The sequence below is a fragment of the Mesitornis unicolor genome, unplaced genomic scaffold (assembly GCF_000695765.1).
Source record: "Mesitornis unicolor isolate BGI_N332 unplaced genomic scaffold, ASM69576v1 scaffold33858, whole genome shotgun sequence".
Taxonomy (NCBI): domain Eukaryota; kingdom Metazoa; phylum Chordata; class Aves; order Mesitornithiformes; family Mesitornithidae; genus Mesitornis; species Mesitornis unicolor.
Window position 1 is genome coordinate 1 of NW_010200359.1, and position 6,086 is coordinate 6,086.

The following is a 6,086-nucleotide window of genomic DNA, read 5'->3' on the forward strand; positions in this document are numbered from 1 at the left end:
ATTCTGTGATTCTGTGATTCTGTGAACAGTAGCAGGTGCTGGGTTATACAGTACAGGAAAGTCGGAATTCAATGTGCATTTGCCAAGTCTCACACAAAATCACTGAAAAGATCCAGCATATTTTTTTTTTCCTATTTCCCTACGCTCAGCATATGTATGTTAGTGACAGATGCAGTATTACTTATTTAATAGCCTGATGAGCTATGGATGTTTCACATCACAAGGAGAAATTAAATTTTAAATGAAACTTAATGTGTTTAAAATCAACTTTATCAGATTTGGAAACAGAAATACTGTGTGCTTTAAGTAATAATGCTAAAGCAACAGGCAGACTTAAGTTTACTGGGTTTTTTAAATGGGTTTCTTTCAGAATTTATTTGTAGTTCCTTAGGTATAATGTTATTGCAGTGTTTTTCCATTTATGATGTTTCTCTTTGAGGATGGTTACAACATTGTTTTTTCCTGTATCTTAAATTTAGAACTACATATGCTAGTTTTTTTTCTTTTGATCTGGGAATATATATGGACATTTGACCTTAAATTAATATTGCACAAGACACAAGGTCTAAGTTATGGCAGATATAGGAATGTTGATATTAAATGCCTAGCTCTTATTTATACAGTATTTTAACCACAAATAAAAGCTGCATATAAATTCAGTGGGGATTTTTGTTTGGCTAGGTTTTTGCTCAGCTTTACATTTGGTAATTGAGTACTTTAATGATCATGCTCCATGATCTCATGCACAGGACACAGTAGTCAGCAGGCTGCTGTGCAGGCTGGTCCTGCAGCATCTGGCACAGAGAAATGTGGAGCAGACCACGAGAGCTCTCACTGTGCTCCCTGTCAGCACCTCCTCACAGATGAGTCAACCAGTAGCTCAAATTAATTGTATCCTGATCACATATATACTTTTGCCAGGTGATAAAAGGCGGCTAAATCCACATACTTCAAATAATTCTTATTCACCTGCATATCTGTCCATGCACAACTGTTTGTTATTTCTTTTACTATGGGACTCCAAATGTTCACAAACAGAGTCTTTCTTCCTGAATGAGACAGAAGAGGTAAGGTACAACCATGGGCTAGGATAGTAAGAAAAAAGCACTGCAGCAGCCAAGCTGATGAATGTCATACAATAAATAGTTTGTCTTAAAGTTTTCTCCTAACATTTTCCTCCTAGGTGTACCTCTGCTCTAGCCTTTTGACCATTTGGTCACTTAGGGAGTGGAAGAGGAATTTTCAAAAATGCTCTCTCAACCTACTGCTACTGCTATGATTGCCTACAGAACAGAACTAGATCAAAGTCTACCCTCTTTATTTTTCTAAGCACTTGCGGTCAGCCCTCTACTGACCTGCCAATTCTGTGTGGTTATGTGCTGAATGTGCTCACCCTGCCCTGAGTAATAGTTAACAACACATTAAAAGAGCCTGCTTGGAAAAGAAGGTACTTCCACAGAGGTTGCTTTGTGGTTGTTTGACATCTATTCCTTGACTGGGATTTTCCTGAGAGTACCCCAAAATACCTGGAGATAGGAGCTCTGGCAGGACCCGGTGCTCCTGCACGTGCCCATGAGCAAGATACATCGTCATCTGCTCCCTCAGGTGAGGTCAGGTCACGGCTAACACTGGCACCCCAGGAGTCTGGGAAGCATGAGCCGCCTCAAGCCTTGTCCTGCAAGAAAGTGTTTTTGAATTTTATCAGGAAGCCCCATTCCTCTTTACTTGGCTGCGGGCAGTGGCCACCTCTGTACGCTTCTGGGAGAGACAGTGCAGGGAGCAGGCTAAAGCACAGCCATACCTGGCTGGCATTTGTACATCCACATCTCTTCCATATCCATACAAGAAAGTTTACACATCCCAAAGGACTTCACTGCACGTGATTTCAGACCCTGTAAGACAGGCCCAGGGTTGACCAATTATCCCAATGCAGCTACATTATAACAACAGAAAGTTGTAACAAAACCAGTATCAGCAGTTGAAGGGCTCCAAATTTTTAGAGTCATCTAAAACTCACACTTGATCTGTTTCCAGCTCATAAGATGAATTTAAGATTGAGTATATGCTTATGCTTGAATTTGAAACAGAGCTATGCTTTCTACTCAACCTGTAACTTCTCTGAGATAAGAATATTCTCTTTGAGTAAATAATATAACAAATAATACTTTAACATAATTTCATAAAAGCATTATAATATTTCCAACCAGATTCTCAAAAAGTACCATGTTTTGTTGTACATCAAGGAGCAAAAAAAGATAAACTAAGATACAATGAGGAAAAATGTACATGAGAGACAAAAGGTAACATGTTGTATACAGTCACATAGATTATTCGGAAAGTTTCAAAGGAAAGAAAGTAGGTTTTAAACTTTTCACTAAGTTGAGAACATCATCCTGGCATTTAATGCTTCTGATAACGTGTCGTTCCATCAATCAGTTATTTATAATTACCGGACCAAGTTTACTTGCCTTTACATCTGGCCTTGTTGAAATAGTTTTAGAAAAAAAAAAAGTATTGTGATTTTTTCTTAATAAGCTTCACTTGTGCCCTTCACTCATGCCTGTAGTTTTATACATCTATGTTACATGAACATTCCAGGAAGCGCATTGCTGGCATGCAGGGCCACCAGATCTTTTTTCATCATTCATTAGAACCAGCAGAAGAAACCACAATTTGTTCATAAATATTACACAGAGATATAGCTGAAATCCAGCAAATACTTTACTCATTACAAAGTATTTACCAGGATCTAGGTTTATGAGAAGTGGCTGCCATGAAAACTGTAGGGATAGTATTTGCATGCTAACATGGCAAACCCATCATGCTAAACTATGCAGAAACTGTATGGTCCATGCAAAACCCAGCAGGGACAGTAGCAAAGTCTTAAAAGATACACAGAATCTCCAATCTGCTAAGCCACATCCTGTAACTTGCTCAAGCAAGAAAGAAAACAGAGTATATCTTTCTGGGAGACTACTAAAGTGAAATTCTTAGTTGAAATCAGATATGCACTGGGGCTAAAAAGCGGAGGTTTCAAAGAACAAGACCTTTAAGTTTGCTGCTTGTGCCCAGAGAAACCTGGCCAAATACCCTAATAATAAGTGAGGTGTTCCTTTAGCTTGGAGACAAATTGATTGATCTTGAGTCAAATAATGGCTTACAAAATCCTTTTTCTGACCTTCTTGTTCCGTTGAGTTTCTTTAGTCCTATTATCTTTTGAAGAGAAGACAAGGTGTGTGTGTGTATGTGTGCTGTGAATAGGAGGTAAATTCCTATGGTGGCACTTCTGCTCCTGGATCAGCCAAGTCTCCCAGCTGTTGGTCAGCTGGCTGAGAAGTCAACGTGGCTGCAAGGTTTTGAACGTGGATAAAAGTTTGATGTATTACTTCCAGTAAACCCAGCAGGCAATTAATTCCTGTGCAACTCTGAGAACTTACGTGTGATATTATCAGAGGAGTCACCACCATGCCCATCTGCCTCTAAGGCACACAACAAGGAAGTAAAAAGACATGGCAGGAAAAGAAAAACCTCAGTTCACATACGCCAAAAATTGCCTTCACCTCTGAAGAGAAGCAGCTGTCCATCTGTTGAGAAGCAGCTGTCCATTTGCCCTCTGGAGAGGGGAGAACTCTCAATCAGTTCAGAGTCATTTAACAGGGCACAGTGGTGCAGGCACTAACATTAGCCCAAATCCTGCTTACCCACTTCTCTCATCTCAGGCAGCACCTTGACTTGCTCTGTAAGGATCTATCACTGGTAGAAAGCAACAAAATGAGATGATCCAATAGAAGAAGTAAAGTTAGTGGAATTTGAAAATTGGCAATTAAAGTTTTGATCACAAATTCTTAGTCATCCATGCTGTGACACTTTTCCTTCAAGTCTTCAAGGAGCTCTTATAATTTGTATGCCATGCCTAAGGAAATTAGGTGGTGAAGTCCAATGTAAAAATGTAAGGAAGTTGTTGATCTCATGAAGTTTGCAGCCTCTTGGTTGCAAGGTAAAGTTGAATGCCCTCTAACTTCAGGGTGTCATTATTCCTAAACTATAAAATGAATTTGTGAACTACAAGATGGTGTGATTTACTTACCAGTATTTTAATGAGGAAACTGATATAATTTCTAACCTATAGGCCTTTCCTAGACTCACATTATTGCATTGTAGATATCAGTGGAGAGAAATTGCTATGGAAATGATTCAGGGACTTGAGAGAGTGAGATGTGATTTTATTTTTTTTCAAAGAGGAAATAGCTCACATCTAGTTCATTTATACATAGTCAATACATTCCAGCACATCAATTCCAACCCAACAATGACAGTACCGAGGACTTAAAAGTAAACAAATCTATTATAAGTTAGTGAGTCAATTTACTGAAAAGATGGAACAGCAAGAAGACTCATAACCAAACCAGTGCACATACCTTGTCTTTTTTCCCCCCTTCTTTCTCTACTCTCACAGTATGTGAAGACCTGCTTTAAATGACTTAAGAGTTTATTGTTTTTCTAAAACAATAACAAACAGCACAGTTCATTTTTGGATTGAAACTTGTGAAGTACTTAATATCAGGCAGGTTATGAGCAGCCTGACAGGTCTTTCCACCCAAGAGCAGACACACACAAGATCTGCAGTTTTGAGTGGAGTGCGTGTTACAACCCTACGGTGTGCAGAAAAGCATCTTTTTAGTATAAAAATAGTTTTAAGGTCCATAAAATGCTGATAGCCCTCAACTTCTGTTGACATTAATACTCTCAAGAACTCAAATCTTTGGAGCTAAAAGGAAAGCACCCTTTTGCATTTGATTTTATAGCTGAACAAATATCTGCTGTAAACTGAAATCTCAGGGCTTATATACAATTCAGAGCGACCTGAACCTGACCAATTGCAGTGAGTGCACCTCCTCTGGGCAAGCAGGCAGGACTTTGGTAGAGGAGAGCAATCTCCTCCTCAGGACTAGGGGCATCACTTTTCTCTGAGGCTGTCCTACCTCTTATTCTCCCTCTTCATACAGCAGCAACACTAAAGTGAATGGACCTTTTATATTGTAAAAGTGAGGTGAAAAAAAACCCAGTCTTTGACTGATATAACTGGACATTTCTGTGCTGAATTCCCCTCCTGGGCAAAGCACTAAGAAGTTTGCGTTAAAACTTTTTAAAAATACCTTGAAAGCATTATGATGTTCTGTCTTCTGCAGAAAACTGATAGATGTTCTAGACAGTCTTGTTCTATGAGTTTACATGAGGCTTCTGGGAACAGTGATAAAATCCAGACATTTTCTCCACAGAACTGGAAATGCAGCAGATCTCAACAGAGAAAATTAAAATAATTATTGCTGCCCTGCCTGCTCCTACTTTGTGTCAATCTTAACTAACAGAGTTAGTTTAAACATCAGTCACTGCAATTCATCTCAATAGAAATGTAATCTGAAGATCAGGTATACTTAGCCTATGCATGACAAAAGAAAAAAAAGTCTAATGGTAATTTTGGAACACATTCAAGGATTCTGCTATGTCTTTCCACTGCATTGAAAGACAAATTATATTGTTAAAGCCCTGCATGCTATGTTTTAAAGGTATCCCTTCAAGTTATGGTAACTGAAAACATTGTTTAAAAGTATCAGTTCATACGTTATTACTAATTACCAAAACGATAAAGCTACCTACTCTATGCACAGCTTTACCTATACATAGCTGTTAGAAACGCACATTTATCAGTCAAAATCAGAGACAACATCCAAACTGTAAGACATAACCAGACACTCTTAACCTCTTCACAAAGTCTAATAAATAAATATAAATACATAAATATTGCAGAACTATAGTATATTCCTTGCACCAAGAGATGCACATTATTTATCTGTGGTCAGTGGTAAAATCTTACTTTTATCTTTAGAAAGGGTATTTTCAATTCTTTACAACACAGCAAAAACTGAAGATCATTCACAAATTACTGTAACAGAAACCAGTGTGTTTGATACTGTGCAAACACTTACCAAGAGGTTTTTTAGTTTAAAGCTTTTGTAACAGGAATGCTTCTCACTTTGGCTGTACCATAAGCAACTGCTGTAAATTAGCACCATTCATGAGAACAT